This window comes from Microcaecilia unicolor, chromosome 6 (genome assembly GCF_901765095.1).
Source record: "Microcaecilia unicolor chromosome 6, aMicUni1.1, whole genome shotgun sequence".
NCBI lineage: Eukaryota > Metazoa > Chordata > Amphibia > Gymnophiona > Siphonopidae > Microcaecilia > Microcaecilia unicolor.
The window spans coordinates 291,502,043-291,519,363 of NC_044036.1; the positions used below are offsets into that span (position 1 = coordinate 291,502,043).

A 17,321-nucleotide genomic window follows, 5' to 3' on the forward strand; every position below is an offset into this window, starting at 1 on the left:
ACCTCTTCCCCCTCCAGGTTTCTTTTGGTCACCCTATACAACAAGTTATTCATTATAAAATATGGGAGACCCCTTTGATGAGTGTTGGCCTTTACCAGCAGTAATAAAGGGTCTTGTGGGTCGTTACTCTGTGAGCTTGAAGAAAGTTATGGGGACCCATCCTTTTGAAGAGGTTGTGAGTAGATGGTCCTAGAATTTTGTGGGCTATTCCCTGGACCAGCTCGTGCTAAGTATCAAAAACTGCATTATAAGATTTTTATTGCATATGTGTATTAATCCCTGTAGAGCAAAAATTATAGATTAGTCAACTGAGGGGACTTGTTTAAAGTGTTCAACTCCAAATGTCTCATATAGACATTGTATGTGGGAGTGTCCTACAGGACACTCCAACATACAATGCATTTTAGACTCTCTGGGCCCATTTGAGTACAATGTGTGACTGACAATGGCTGCCACTCCCCAACAGATCTGTCATGGATATGATGGATGGCACAGTAGTGGGCATGGCATTTTCAGTACTCCTTTTGCATAAAGCCTGTTTGATGATGAAACATTGTATCCTATTACAATGGATTGATGATGCCCTGTCCACTGTGTCTCAATGGCACAATCACATATTTGAGCTACTTTGGATGGAAAAGATGACTGTGGTACTACGGGGGCGGACTGTGAAGAAGAGATTTTTCAAGATTTGGGATCCCTATTTGGCAACCTTGCCACTTAGAGTCCATCCTACCATTTTAAATGACTTGGATATTTCATAATTAAAGGCTCTAGGAGGCGCCGCTCTGCTTAGTGGTTGGGAATATGTAGGTTTGGGGTCCTAATAGGACATTGAGTGATCATGACCGGTGATCTTCTTGATGTGTATTTTAGTATAATCCTTGTATAGTGGAGGGTTGGGTGGTGTGTTTTGGGGGGAGGGGGTTGAAATTGAAAACAAGTCTTTTGGTCATCCTTTGTCAGTTGCACTCTTATACAGACTGAGTATTTGTAACTTTGCACATTGTACTGGATTTTGATGACTAAATAAAAAATATTTAATCATAAAATATGGGAGTGCTACTTTAGAGGGGTCCTGGTTGCCCATGGGATTCCCATCTACTGAGACAACCCTATCTCGGGCAGCTCTAAGGCCAAGGATTCATCCTCTGACTGTGCCCTGTTAAAATTCCATGTAGCTCCTTTGCTACTCCATTCGGGTAGGCTATCTAAAAGGTCTGGGGTGTCCAGACTGCTGTCTTCTCCCAGCTTTGGATCTCCATCCACTGCAACTCCTAGATTCCAAAGACTACCACAGAACAACCACTTCTACTAAATGTGCTTTAACCAGCCACAGAAACAACAAATGAAACACCTCTACTCCTTTCATACTCTACAGTGTTACACTAGATTGTACTCATCAAACAAGACTGAAAAACTGTATTCAACCAATGCCCTACCACTACACTCTATCCAACATAAGCCCCTCAGATGATGTAAACCACACTGAACTCCAAATGGGGGAAAATAATTGAATTGATTCAGAGAGCAACGCCGTTTCTTTAGCTATCGCTGGTGATGGGGTTTAGGCAATTTCATGCTTTTGGTATACAAGCCAGGGTCTTCCAGCAGAAAGATCTCAGGGAAAGACCCCGCCTCCTTCTTTGGGCCAGTGAACAGCTGGGCCCAGATGGCACCGAAATCTGGGAAATCCTGGCCCAAAACTATTAGGTAAGGTAGCCAAGACTGCTACTTCCAGCTGAGCTTGCCCTACAGGTGTTTTAAAGGATACTTGAGCTGTCGGATACTGCCTCTGGTCACCATGTATGCATGCCAGGGTCACAATCCACTCATAATTCAATTGCAGACAGCTGAGTATCTCTCCAAACAAGGGTCTTGACACTGGCGGAGTCCACTATTGATTAGAATGGGAGTCCTTCCAGCTCAACCTGTAATACACAATTTCTACTTTCTGGATGGAAAGCACTAGATCCAATGTCAACCCTTTCCGCATAAGTTCTGTCACCATTTGTCTGAGCAAAGCACTTTGACAGGCATCCATGATCTCTCAGCTTCTTTCTGACTCTGCGATAGGATGTTCCAATCCATATCAGGCAAACTGGAATCTCCCGGCAACAGCCTCCCTTTAATTCCAATGTGGATATCTTCTATCAGTTCCTTGTCCAGTTTCTCCATTTGTGTCGGAGGTCTGTAGATAATACCTGTGTGGATTTAGGTTTTATCTTCTCTTTCCAGGACAATCCATATAGCTTCTTCCTTTCCCCAGGTTCCCTGCATTTCAGCTGCTCTGATATTAGTTTTCACATACAATGCCACTCCTCCACCTCTTCAGCCCTCCCTATCCCCCCTAACAAGACTATAGCCCAGTATGATCGCATCCCATTCATGGGAATCATTGAACCATGTCTTAGTAATAGCAACAATATCCAAGTCTTCCTTAAACATCAGGGCTTGCAAATCTTAAACATTTTTTACTTAGATTATGAGCATTTGTGCTCATTGCTTTCCATGTGTTATTAAGTGAGTTTAGAAGGTTTTCTATATTAACATTACTTTCTCCACTGCCGTCATTGTCTGAATTTCTCTCCAAGGATCTTTTTTCCTATCACAGAAAGATATAGCCCAGCATTACAGTACAATACTGCCCCGTCCTCCTATGTATCTAAAACCTTCTTCTTTACACCAAGTTTCAAGTCACTTATTGAACTCCTCTGTTTTATGCAGTCTTTCCTCTCCCTTTCCATCTTCAGAAAAAGCAGCAGTCTGAACCAAAGACTTTAGACCCTCCCCAAGCTTCTGGAATGCTCTCTGTGCTCCAGACTTGCAGTTGTTGGCCAGGTCATTTGTCCTCAGGTGGATTACAATATCAGAATTAGAATCCTTACTCTCTTCTTGGACCACATTCAGTATTCAGTTGGTACTTGTAGTAGCAGAGGATCCTGGAAGGCATTTCAGTGGGTTGGGTCCCTTGAACTGTGTTCCTAAATTAATTCCTCTTATAATGAAGTCTCCTAGCTGTAAGAATTTTCTGCTTTGAGCCAATCTGTAATTGTTTTGGGGAGGTTTTTTTGAACTGAGCTACATTCCTTGCCTCTGGCTCCACCTCAGTACTTCTTTTCTGAGCATCATAATGTTCCAATGCAGCAAAGGAATTACATAGGGGCAAAGGATGGGAGGGTGAAAGCCTCTGAGACACAGGCTGTAATCTACCTGAGCCTATTGTGACCCAACTATGCCTCTATTGCTTTATTCTCTATGGCAGTGCTGGTGGTAAATTGGCTGGGAATTGGATAGTCCTAAATGCTTCCTTAATTGCAGCCAATTCCAGTTTTGAGACAGGTGAGTCAAGCTCTAAAGTTCCAGATGGAGACTAGGGCACAACATATATTGTACTGAATGAAAGTCATGTTGATATGATTAACAAGTGTGAGGAGATGTACTATGTTAAGGGATATCAACAGGCAGGATTGTCCAATATAGGATTTATTGAAGATAATTGTCTCTTGGTTTTCCTATATAGGAAAAGCTAGTTTAGGAGTAGGTGGAAGAGAGGTAGGCAGGGAAGGACTATAAAGTCAGGAGGAAGACAGAAATATAGCAACTTATAGGAGGCAGCAGCTCTGGAAGTGAGAGGAAAGGAAGTTTTTTTTTTATTTTTTTTTTGGGGGGGGGGTTCTTTTCTTTTTTCTCCTGTATAGGACAGATGGAGGTAACGTCAGCAGATTATCAAGGAAAATATTAAGCGAGAGGGACAAATAGGTAAGAGAGCAATTTAATATCTATGAATCAATCCTCTGGTTTACAGTACACTGCATTGACCAAGCTAACTGGTGCACAAAACCTGCTGCACCATTCTGCATCAGCCTCACAGATGAACCCAGCACCTGACAATTCCTGCGCTCTGCAACTCTTACAGGGAGAACACCAACATCTTTAGTACCCTGCAGCTCTTGAAGGGAAAATCTCAATTGCTCCTGTGTTCTGAAGCTGTCATGACAATAGTTTATATAAAAGACACACTGATATATATCACTCCTTTTAGTGCAGTGGGACATAGAGTGGGGAAATGTGCTTCTCCCTCTCTTACTTCCTGAAGGCAACATAACCTGCGCTGAATTTGTTCTGCTGTTTGAATAATATTTACACTAAGGTAAAAGACTAATAGAGGACATCTCCTGTCACAGCTACATGTTTGGTGTAGAAATGCTGCCCTTCTCCCCTCCCCACATGCAGACCTGCCAAGTCTCCAACGTCCAGAGTCAAGAGGCCTTTTCCTGTACAAGAGTAGGAAACTCCTGCCCAATGTGGGAAACTGGGTAACAGTACCAGTAACTGAGTCAGCCATGAAGCAACACCACCATTCAGACATGGATGTGGAGGCAGCAGAATTGGACATCATCTTTTGAAATATTACACTGTATTTTGTGTGTGTATGTGTTTATATACGCCCACCCACATACACACACACATTGGGAGTAATTTCTTAACAGAGTACATATGTGAAATGTCCAAAACAAGTGTTTGTTATGCTTATTTATTAAAGAACATAGGTAAAATAAGCTTGTACACTGACCCCCAATAGTGCACAAATTCTCTTGTTCAAATTTACACCTGTTCTGAAGAAGATGTAAATGTGCATGTGGCTGTGTGCACGATGCGTGCATTTGTGTATTTTATAAAATATGCGCATATATCATAACTCTGTCTCCAGGAACACCTATGCATAGAATGAGTAAAAGGACATTATACTATGGTGGGTAATATTTAACCCAAAGCACTCAGTTTTTTAAACCCAGATATAACTGGGAGTTATCTGAGTATCACCAATCAGGGCTTAATTTCTGGGGGAATGGCCTAGAACACAGAGCAGAATGGGTGTTGTACACTCCAGGAACAAATAGGAGCCGGACAGACAGCAGCCACTTTGCTCCCTAAACCAGCCCTTCTGCTCCTGTTCCTAAGCCCCCAGCTCCACAGCACCACTTTCTGATACCCAGATAGCCATTCAGAAAAGTTAGGCCAGCTATTCTGCCCAGATAATTACCAGGTAGCGGCACTGAATATCGGCAGAACCTGGATAATTTCTGGCACCGCCTTAGCTCCACCCTCAGACTGTCTGGTACTACTCAAACACTGAAGAGATAGTCAGACAAGATCAGTGCTTTTTTTGTGCCAGTATGCACCAGTACAGTGTACTGGCATCTTTTTTACCTCCCCCCTCTGCCCCCATTTCCTCTTGTTGCCTGCTTGACAGTCTGGGCCTGCGATCATCAGTCAGTACAAGCAAAGCCCAGCAATAGCACACTCAGCCTTCCAGCCTATCCACTCGTGGAGGCCCTGTTGGTACCACCCCATTGATGCATACGTGACAGAGAGAACAGAACTAACAGGGCCTTCCTGAGCGCATGGCATTGGGCGCGAAGGCTCCTCAGCGCTGATGCTGGGCCTTGTACTGGCTGATTACTGCTGGGGGCCTGGACTCTCAACCAGGCAGGCAGCAGGGGGAGGAAGGGAGGGGAGGGCAGGGATGAGAGGAGAATCGCTGGACATGGATGGGCAGGGAAGAGAAAGAATCACTGGGCATGGATAGGAGGGGAGGGCAGGGGAGAGAGGAGAATTGTTGGACATGGATAGGAGGGGAGGACAAGGTCAGAGAAGAATCACTGCATGAATGGGAGGGGAGGACAGGGTGCAGAGGAGAATAGCTGGATATGGATGGGAAAGGAGGGCAGGGGAGAGAGAAGAATCGCTGGACACAGATAGGAGGGAGGGCAGGGGAGAGAAGAATCGCTGGACATAGGAGGGAGGGCAGGGGAGAGAGGAGAATCACTGGACATGGGAGGGCAGGTGAGAGAGGAGAATCTCTGGAGAGGGCAGGTGATAGAGGAGAATCTCTGGACATGGATAGAGAGAGGAGAATTGCTGGACATGGATGGATGGATGGAGGGGAAGTCAGGGGAGAGAGGAGAATTGCTGGACAAGGATGGAAAGGAGAGCAGGGAAGAGAGGAGAATTGCAGACATGGATGGATGGATGGAGGGGAGGGGAGGGCAGGGGAGAGAGGAGAAATGCTGGACATGGATTGAGGGGAGGGAAGAGAAAAGAAGAAGATGCACATGGATGGAGATGAGGAAAAGGGAAGAGAGGAGAAAAACTGCACATGGATAGAGAAAATAGGCAAAAGCTGGATCCACTGTATACCTCCTCCAATCAAGTCCATGGAGGACCCAGATTTTACTTATGGATGTAGGGCAAGAAGTGAAGAAAGGAGGAAAGTAAAGAAATAAATGGACAGGAAGCCCTGGAAATGGAATTAAGAAAACAGATAGAGATAAGCAGAATCAGAGACTGGGACCAACATGATCAGAAAAACAAAGTCACCAGACAACAAAGGTATAAAAAAATCATTTTATTTTCATTTTGGTATTTGGAATATGTCCAATTTGAGAATTTACACCTGCTGTCTTATTTTGCACTGTATAGGAGGAACCATATTTCTTTCTGTTTTTCTGGTATTGTACTGTATGCAGAGTTTAGCTTCTTAGGATTTCAGGTTAAAATTTTTTAAGAATTTGAAGAGGGGCTAGCTCTGTTCTGCATGTGTGACTGCAAGGCCAAGTGTCTGAATAGAGATCTGTTTGTTAGGTTCTGAGATTTTGATAACATATTGTGTTTCCGATTTGGCAAGACTGTTCTCCTAATTCCTGGTCTGTGTGCTAATTTGGTTTGTGTCATTTTGGGTATACTGGAGCTGTAACAGCTTACAGAAGTTATTTATAATAAAAAAGAAATCACTAAGTTATTTTTCTTCTTCTACACTGGTGTAACATTTTCAATGATACCTGTTTATATACGCCATTGTTGGTAAAATGGGTGTGGCTACTGTAGGGGCAGAACTATAGATAGTAACCCCACCTATAAGGTTACTCATTATGAATGCTGGTACCTTTTTTCCTACAAAAAAAGCACTAGACATGATATTCAGCAGCAATATCCAGATAATATTGCTGGGTATTATCTGGTGAAGGCAGTTAGCTTAGCAGAGTTTAAAAAGGGGTTAAACGGTTTCCTAAAGGACAAGTCCATAAACCACTACTAAATGGACTTGAGAAAAATCCACAATTCCAGGAATAACATGTATAGAATGTTTGTACGTTTGGGAAGCTTGCCAGGTGCCCTTGGCCTGGATTGGCTGCTGTTGTGGACAGGATGCTGGGCTCGATGGACCCTTGGTCTTTCCCAGTGTGGCATTACTTATGTACTTATGGGTATTACTGACTGGTGAGTGCTACTTATCCAGGTATTTTTATGCTGCTACCTCTAAGGAACTTGCCTAAGTCAAGTTATACCTATTGTATACCACTTTGGATGAATCTTTTCATAAAGGTAGTTAATAAATCTAACATCTTTTAGAGCACGTATACCCATGCACAATTTTATGTAACAGCCATGTAGATAGAGTATGCTTTGCATGTGGAAAATGCTGTACATTTTCCAAAGCCATTTGTCCGGGTAAATGGGCTGTTTGAAAATTATCCATCCCCCCTCCCAGTTTAATTCATATGTTAATGGATTTTTTAAAATTTGTGTGGTTGTCAGCAACTATGGTTTTGCTTTGATTCATCTGCTCTTTGTCTCCCCCTAGAAGCAACTGCCCTAGTTGACCACCTCATCTGCCTAATGGTTAAGCTGGCCCTGGATGAGGGCACGTGGCTTCTCAAGTCTGTAGATATCAGATTGCTAGGCTCCATCCAGGGGTGTGCTGGTAAATTGTTAACAGGGGGCTCTCTCTCGCCAGCAAAGTAAAAGAGAATTCAGGAGGGGCCCAAGCCCACATTTTGGGATCCATTTGTTAAAGTAGCCATGGAGAACCGGCTCCCAAAATTCTTCAAAACTTAACAAACGGCTCTCGAGAGCCTGTGAGAGCCTGCTCCAGCACACCAGCCTCCAAACTTCTAGACTGGCTCCCACTCAAAAAACACATCACGTTCAAGATTTGTACTCTAGTTCATAAAATCATCCATGGAGATGCCCCAGCCTATATGTCAGACCTGAAAGACTTACCGACTAGGAATGCCAAAAGATCAGCCCGCACATTCCTTAATCTTCATCTCCCAAGCTGCAAAAGTCTAAAATACAAACTTATGCACGCAGCAAAATTTACCTACCTGAGTGCCAAGCTATGGAATGCGCTGCCGCACAACCTGAGAAAGATCTACGAACTAACAAACTTCCGAATATCACTGAAGACCCATCTTTTTAATAAGGCATACCACACAGAACAACAAATATAAATGAATGCATCTCCTATACCTTACACAGACCTATTTTTATAATATCTGTTTGTTCTAACTTCTACTATGTTACTCAAAATCTCTATGTAACAATAAGTGATTATGTTCTAATCCATTACCACCACATTGAGCCTGCAAAAAGGTGGGATAATGTGGGATACAAATGCAATAAATAAATTAAATAAATAAATAGACACCTATCCTAGGTGATCTACCTATTATAATTGCATTAGTCCATTAGCCAATCAGATTACTCAGTTATATATATGACTCAGTTCTGTCATATGTGGTGAACTGCAGTAAAATTTAAATACACAGAAATCTGGAAGTCAGCTTCTATTGGATTTAGATCTCCTGTAAAGTACCATATTTTCATGTATATAATGTGTGCGTTATACACATTTTTACAAACTGAGCATACCTTCTACACGATATATGTGTGGGCGTGCTATATTGGTATATTTTTACTAAGATGTGCTAATTGCAAAATTAGTGCATTTTAAAGGCTTTTTCTTTTTAACTTTTTTGCAGGTTTTGTGCAGTAATAATGACTGCAAGAACCTAAAAAGAAGAACCCTTAAAAACAAATGCGTTAATTTGGCAAACAGCACATCTTAGAAACATAAACTGATACAGCAGGTGTTATATCAGTTTATTTTTACCTAGACTCAGAATTTGTAAGCGCTATATGCATGGGCATGTTATGGGCTAGATTCTATATATGGCGCCTTAAAAATTAGTGACGAAAAAAATACTCCTAGTCCTATTCTATAAACTACGCCTAAAGTTAAGCGCATTTTATAGAATACTTTGCCAATCAAGAAGTTTCTTGTAAATTTGTTTAAACTGAATAAAAAAAAAAAAGAATATGCCTAGCGCCCATCCACATGAGTAAATTTAGTTGTGGGCATTAGTTGTGGGCATTTATACCAAGTAAACTTGGTGAAAATGCCTACCCTAAGTTAGGCGTGATTGCGGGTGTATTCTGTAACAGCGCACATAGTTTTTAGAAACACCCATGACCCACCCATTCCACACCCATAGACAACGCCTCCTTTTCCAATCTGCATCTTTGAATTTACATGCATCACTTTACAGAATACGCTTAGAAAGTTGAGCACATAAATTCTAACTAATGTCAATTAGTGTCAGTAATTGCTTGTTAAAAGTGGCCATCATTGGCACTGATTGGCTTAAGATAATTTGTATGCGCTAATCAGAATACAACCTGATTTGCCAGCGTGACTCAAGTCATACTATATAGAATATGGGAGTATGTGTGTACTTTAACTGCACTATAAAGAGCTATTCCTGCACCCATGTAGTTTTTGTCCCATGCCTTTGCCTGCACAAAAAGCAAGTGTAAAGAATGTAGACACCTTTGTATCCATGTAAGTATAAGGGAATTTTAAAAGACAAACTATTTATTTACCGCCTTTTTGAAGGAAAGGAGGTGTACAGCAAGAATAAGTCAGGCATAAGCAAAAGACAATTACAGCAGTAAAAAATATTCAAATAACAATACAAAGCATGGTATAGTATTCTACATTACAATATCAACACAGTACACAATAAAACATTTTTAAATAGAGCATGATAACTAAATTCAAATATGGCTGCATACTGAACACTGCCCCCTAGAGGACAATAAAGCAATTATGTACTGCTTATAGTGTCATATCTTGTGTAGCACCTCCTATGATATAACAGCGTGACTACAAGTGCCAAGGTGGCGGAGGGGAGGGGGCTGTCTGAATGCTATTTGTGTATATGTGGGGTGATGGTATCCATCGGATAGACTTTCAAATGGCAGAGTATGCAGGAGGAGTGGCCTAGTGGTTAGGGTGGTGGACTTTGGTCCTGGGGAACTGAGTTTGATTCCCACCTCAGGCACAGGCAGCTCCTTGTGACTCTGGGCAAGTCACTTAACCCTCCATTGCCCCATGTAAGCTGCATTGAGCCTGCCATGAGTGGGACAGCGCAGGAGTACAAATGTAACAAAAATAAAAGCCTGCGGCAACTCATAATTACAGAGATCAGAACCCCTGGAGAGGGACAGCTGAATATCCCAAGGCCAAGGGCAGAAGCATCCAACATGCTTGATATTTTTAACAAAATAATTTTTGCGTACTTAGTTAGCACACATGATTTTGAAGCATTGTAGAGTTATTTGGTGGATATGAAAACACAATTTCAGGAGAAATTCACACATTTTGAAGAGTATAAATCAAAATGCTAAAACATTTATGTGGCCTGCACACATATGAATTTCTGATCATGTGGCCACAGTTGAAAAAAGTTGGAGGACCCTGGCCTAGGAGGGCTGCCAGTGGGTGTGTCTGCCCACATACCATTTGAGTTCAGAGAGAGTGTGTGTGTGTGTGTGTGCGCCGCGCATGCACACAGGGAGTGGAAGGACATATGTATGTCTATTTACATGTTTACTACTCTGTGTGTGTGTGTGTGTGTGTGCAGGGAGTAGGAGGATATGTATGTCTATTTACATGTTTATAGCTGTGTGTGTGTGTGTGTGTGTGTGTGTGTGTGTGTACGCGCGTGCAGGGAGTGGAAGGATATGTATATCTATCTACATGTTTATTGCTCTGTAGCAGCACGTGAATTTCTGACAATTTATGTTTGCAGATTTGCTGCTCTGTGCCTGTGTGTATGTGTATGGTGCATAAACACACACATACATAGTGCTGTCATCACACCCGACATGTATGCCCTGCACGCCCCTGCTATTTCAGTACGTGGGCTTGCTGATGTGTGTGTGCTTGTGTGCCGCTGGCTTTCCTGGTTTTTGTGCCTTTGTGGTGTCACACAGTACAAAGTCATGGTGGCAGAGTTGATGCTGGCAGGAAGTGAGGGGGTGAGTGGCTGAGGATTCTGCTGTGCCAAGGGAGGGGGCTTATACAGCTGAACTCCTCAGTATCCTGACTCATCAAGAAAGAGAAGGCACAACAAGCCAAGAGCAGCGTGATGCTAAGGTAGTGCGAAAAAAAAAAAAAAAAGCTCCAAGTAGCCACTGTACAAGGCTGCAGTCTGATCAGCAGAAAGCACCATCCCCCCACCCCACTCCTGCACTGCAGCAATCCAGGGGAGCAGCGCACCCCACCCTAGCTGCAGCAGACTACTAATCACATATATGCATGATATAAATATTACACTTTATAGAGAGAGAGAGATATGCATATGCTAGATTAATGATGTTATAAATAAAACGCTGCCCTCCCCCTCCCAAGTCTTCCTCCTCCAGATTTTCACAGCAGATGGTTTCAAGAAAGAAATGGGCTCAGCCCTCTCCGCTGCTGCGCTGTTCTTAGCCATTGCAGCACAATCACTGCTAGGTGGGGGAGACAGAGAGCAAAAAATCCCAGGACACAAATAGCAACAATGCTTCCTATGAAAAGGCAACACTTTCAATATTACAACAGGCTCTAGAACTCTAATATACCTTCAACTGGGAAAAGGAAACAAACCGGACTGATACAGATCCTTACACAGAAACTACACTCTTACAGGACATGGAAACACTCACCAAATACAGACAAAACATGAACTGGAAACCCTAAGAAGTCAGATTCTGTATTCTAGAAACTAGAAGCAGAAATGTATTTCTCCTGTACCATGCAATATAAATAAACTCCCAAAATTGAAAGAGAAAAGCAAAGATTTCCCACAATAGAATCCACCCGATATTTAAAACTATTTAACTGACCAGGAATGACTCCTGGCCAGTTAAATGGCACTTAACCAGCTATCCGGCAATGTTCAGCAGGAGATTGCTGGTCAACATTGCATCATTATTTACTGGTCATTCTGCCCGATTATGTGCACAATTGATTTTACGTCCGCCTTTTTATAAGTAGGCTCAGTTTCAGAAAATATTGAATTCTATATTTTCTGTCATAGGAGTTTCTTTACGGAATTCTTTACCTCTCCTTATCAGAATAGATGATAATTATCTTTAGTTTTAGGAAGAAGGTAAAAAAACCCTTTCTATTTCCAAAGAGTAACTGTGATGGTATGAACTGTTTTATGAATTGCTGCATGCTTATTTATATATGAACTAGCCATTAAGCCTGTTAAAACGGGTGAGATTTCCAGCTACCCTCCTCGCCGCCGCTCCCTCCCCTCCTCCGTGCCGGGCCCCCTGCACTGACCTGACAGCGCCTCTCACCTCCGTGTGAAAGCGCTGCAGGCAGCAGCAGATCGCTCTGCTGCTGCCTGCAGCGCTACCACACGGAGGTGAGAGGCGCTGTCAGGTCAGTGCAGGGGGCCCGATATGGAGGGGGCGGGAGCGGGGATGGGGGGGGGAGGGTGGAGGTAGGTGCGCGCGATGTTCGTTTCCAGGCGGCTGCGTCAAACTCCATTTCCCTCTCTGTTCCGCCCTCTGACATCATCACGTCTTGACGCGAGGGCGGGACAGAGAGGGAAGTCTGTACTGCACATTTGCAGGTGAGTCGGTCATTTGCCATTTATATGTTTGATTGTGCACACTGCACTGCAGGGCCGCGAGAGACTGGGCCGGGCCTGGGACAAGGCCGCCCCTGGCCCCCCCAAGGTCACTTGGCCCCCTCCTCCCGAGGTCACTGCGCGCCTCCCCCCCCCCCCGAGGTCACTGCCTCTCCCCCCTCCACCCTCTCCCCTCTGTCCGAATTCCAAGGCCCCCTCCCTCCCTTCCTCCATCCGAATTCCAAGGCCTCCCTCTATCCGAATTCCAAGGCCCCCCTCCATCCGAATTCCAAGGCCCCCCTCCGTCCCAGGGCCCGCCCGCCGTCCCTCCCTCCGAATTTCAAAAGCTATCTCCTACCTCGTCCTCGTCGGGGTTGGTTACGGCGACAGCTGCCTACACTCAGTGAAAAGCGTACAGGCTTGCACTTCAGCCTTCCCTTGTTGTCTGTCTCTCAGCTCCGGTCCCGCCCTCAAGGGCAGACAACAAGGGAAGGCTGAAGCGCGAGCCTGCACGCTTTTCACTGCGTGCAGGCAGCTGTCACCGTAACCAACCCCGACGAGGACGAGGTAGCCTTTGAAATTCGGAGGGAGGGAGCGTCTGTCTGTACCACCCACGGAGTTGGCACGGCGCCGGGCTCCCCTGGAGGTCCGGGCCCGGGGAATTTTGTCCCCCCTGTCCCCCCCTCTCAGCGGCCCTGCTGCACTGAACCCTGGAAAGGAGAAATTGGCGGTTATATAGGATTTGTTTTGATTTGATCTCCCGCTGAATATTGCCGGTTAGCACTTAATGGATAGCCGGTTATATCGTGCAATAACTGGCTATCTGCCAATTTTCAGCACATCTAAGCAGCTAAAGTAGGCCACCAAAACAGTTGGAATATCTTTGGCTGGTTTAAACTTAACCGGTCAACACTGAATATCGGCTTGGCCAGTTAAATTTAAACTGGCCAAAAATCACCCGGATACAGCCCAGCATTGAATATCCAGGCTCAGCGCCAGTTGCGGGAGATTGCCTGGCCACCTCCCGTGGTCTGAATATCGGGCCTGATGTGCATATATTACGGTCCCCTTGCAGAGAGCTTAAGTACATGGGGGCTTTCAATCCCCATAGTTTGGATTTGAAGATCAGGTTTGTTTGGGTGGGATGAAAACTGCACATGCAGTTTATCAGCTAGGTGGCTTATTCAAAACTGACCCCAAACTGGGCCATAGACATAGTTTGGAGGGGATGGGTGTGAGCAGCACCCCTATACATTTGAAGGATGTTGATATTAAGTGGCGTTCCTGGCCTGGATGGCACCCGGGGCGGAGCGCCGATGCGCCCCCCCCCCTCCCGCTAGATGACACCTCACCCCCTCCGGCGAAATGACACCCCCCTGGGTGCACGCCACTGGGGGGGTGCCGCGGCGCGTGCCTGCTCCTCCGAGTTCGCTAAACTTCGTTCGTTCGCTGCAGCTCCCTCTGCCCCGGAACAGAGGGAGCTGCAGCGAACGAACGAAGTTTAGCGAACTCGGAGGAGCAGGCGCACGCCGTGGCACCCCCCAGCAGCGTGCACCCGGGGCGGACCGCCCCCACAGCCCTCCCTTGGTACGCCACTGTTGATACTACTTTATAATACCTCCTGCCATTACAGTACTGAGAACTCCCCCCCCCCCCCCACAACACACACACACACCCAGCTCTGCAAATGTACCTCACCCCTAACCTGTGCACCTCTTGATACTCCGGTATTGAGACCTCCTCATAGTTCTCCAATGACCTCAGCCCTGCTCTGTAATACCTCCTATTTCAGTACTCAGAACCCCCTCTCCCCCCCCCCCCCCCCACATATATACACAGAGCTCTACTAGTGCTTCTCACTCGTGCCCTGCACACTCCTTGCTATTCAGGTAAGTTTAATGGCACAACCATTTTAACATGTGTTCTCAAAGTAATACTCTGAGGGGATAATTTTAAAAGCAATTTGTTCATATGTGCTTTGAATGTTCTAATACGTGCTTATTAGATATTTCATTAGTATTATGCTGACATTATATTATATCTCTGTTATTTGAATTTCAGTGTTGTTAACTGTGTATATTTTTGATACTGTTTCATGGCAGTCCTATTATTAGGTTTCAATTTGCTGCTCTCAAGTTTACCTAATTTATTGTATTCAGGTTTTATTTGGCCATTTTTACTATGTTATGCTGTTAACAAAATTGTAAGTTCTACGTTAAACTGTAGTTACTATACACCGCCTTAGGTGAATCTCTTCATAAAGGTGGTTAACAAATCCCAATAAATAAATAAACAGAGGTTTATGTGCAGAAATAGCTTTTTTTTTTTTTAAGCTGCCCGGACTACATTCCATTTTGCTTATAATTTTATCCATGACATACAGAGCTCAGAGCTGGAGTACTGGAGCAGAATTTGGTAAATATTCTGCCGGCAGCATGAGCATTTTGCCGACTGCTGCCGGTGTTATTCCTGGATATTCAATGCCGGGCTGGGCCCAGGTTTCAACACTGAATATCTGGTTTATGCGGAGCAGGCTAACACATAGCCAGTTACGTTGATATTCAGAACTTAATTGACCATGTGTTGCTGTATAAAGATAGGACTGTGTTTTATGTGGTCCCATTTATGCAGTAAAGTGCTGAATATCAGCACGTAAGTGGCCAAGTGGTGACTCCGCCCCTGGAACGTCCCTGAAATAACCAGTTTTCAGCGGCACAAACCGGTTAAGTGGCATTGACAATTAGCGGATAGCCCTGAGCAAGCGATGTAACTGGTCAGCAGCTGTTTCTGGCCAGTTAAATCATTTTGAATATCAGCCAGACACTTTTTGATTTTTAAAGTATGAGCAAACATTTTTGAGAAAAATTTGTATGTGCCAAAGAACAGGTTAAAATGTGTACAACTGTGTATTTCTGGGGTTTGTTATAACAACAGGGACATAAACTGCCTGGTTCAAGGTGATACCTTGGTCCAGATGCACAAAGGTCCCCATAAAGAATTGCTCTTTATTTCCGCCTTGGTAAAAATTACCGATTTGGAAATACAAAGCGATTTCCAAAGCAAATTGCATGCTAATGAGCTGCTCGCTGCTTTTGCAAACAGCTCATTTGCATGTGATAGAGGGGAAGCCAGTCAGTCAGCTGAGCATGCATAGAACAGGCAATTGCTAAGCTTGGCTGCTCAACTCTTGCTCAGAGTGGCGCTTTATATGGCTTTCATACACGCAAAGAAGCTGCATGTATGAAATCCGGTGCATTGTTTCATTTTTGAACTCTGGTGCATTTTGTCCCTGATCAGATGATTCCGGGGCCAGACTCTTCCATGGCGGAAGTATATTCAATAACAGGTTCATCGTCCCACTACCCATTGGCATCAGATATATTCAGGGCACCCACTTTGTTTCACATGCCACAGAAAGGAAAAGTGGTTCTCCTTATGAGCCCCGCCAAAATGTTGCTGGCACTATCCCATGCTCTTCTCAAGTAGTTTCTGGGCACATGACACACACCATGGCCACCCCCTCACTCCCAGCTCATCTCTCCAGGGGCACGGACACCTTCCCCAAATGGTCAATGTGGGGAGCAAAGTGGACTCTCACTCACAAATCCATTTGAAGGGAGCCCCTGAAAGTTCAAGCAAGAGGCACTGCTCCTTGATGCCGGCTCTCTCGCACTCTCTGCCCTAATGATTTTGTTGTGCGAAGCTCACTCATCTTTGTGGAGGTTTCCTTTTCTTTGGTGCTTTCCTGGGTTACTCGCATCTTCCCTGCCCCTCCTCCCCCCACCGTGGTCAGCGTTCTTCCTGCTCCGGCGTGCGGATCCTTTGCCTCCTGTAGGAGTGGCAGAGGACCCTTGCAACCATGAAGAACTGTCAGGACAGACAGCTCCAGAACTCCTGTTAAATTTTCCGTGGTAAAGGTAGGGGCTGTTTCTGTGCATCATTCAGAAAATGGCTATTGTACAGTAATTAGCTCATTATAATAACTTTGCATACAATTTTCATTAGCTGCTACCGTGACAGGAAAAGAGCTCATAGAACCCTTTTGTTTATGTCTCGCTGTACTCTGTGCTTGCTAAACCGGCTAGAACCTGTGTAAAAACCACGTTGCTGGCTCCTTAGGTTTTGTGCCTCTGGGCCCTTGTGACATCTGCTGGATCTGAAGGCTGCTTTCTAGAGGTGGGAGATCATAGCCAATTCCCAACACTAGTTCCAACAAATCCTCTCCTGCACAGTAGGATTTCAGCAGGGATCAAATTTAAGTCTGCTGCTGAATACCCATGTTTTGTGACTCACATGGGAGGATAGCTTGTTCCTGCTTTAAAAAGCCTCTCCCTCTTCTTTCATCTAAGTTGCTTTATTCTTGCTCAGTGTGAGGACAACACAGCTTTTGCACCCCAACAGTGTGAGAAGCCTCTAGATATGTGTCTCAGAGCTTGCGACTGGTTTGAGAAGGTAACTCTCATGGGAGGTGGCTTACTGTAAATAACCCAGTACATTCAGCCCGGGAAGCTTCAGAGGAAAGCCCAATCAGGGCTGATTTATTCCTCTCAACTCACACTTAAGAAC

At 44.6% G+C, this 17,321-nt stretch overlaps 1 protein-coding gene across 1 annotated transcript in view; it reads right to left on the reverse strand.

Moving 5' to 3' along the window:
- NCS1 (neuronal calcium sensor 1) overlaps positions 1-17,321 on the reverse strand; it is a 66,572-nt gene that overhangs the window by 25,781 nt on the left and 23,470 nt on the right. The window lies entirely within an intron of this gene.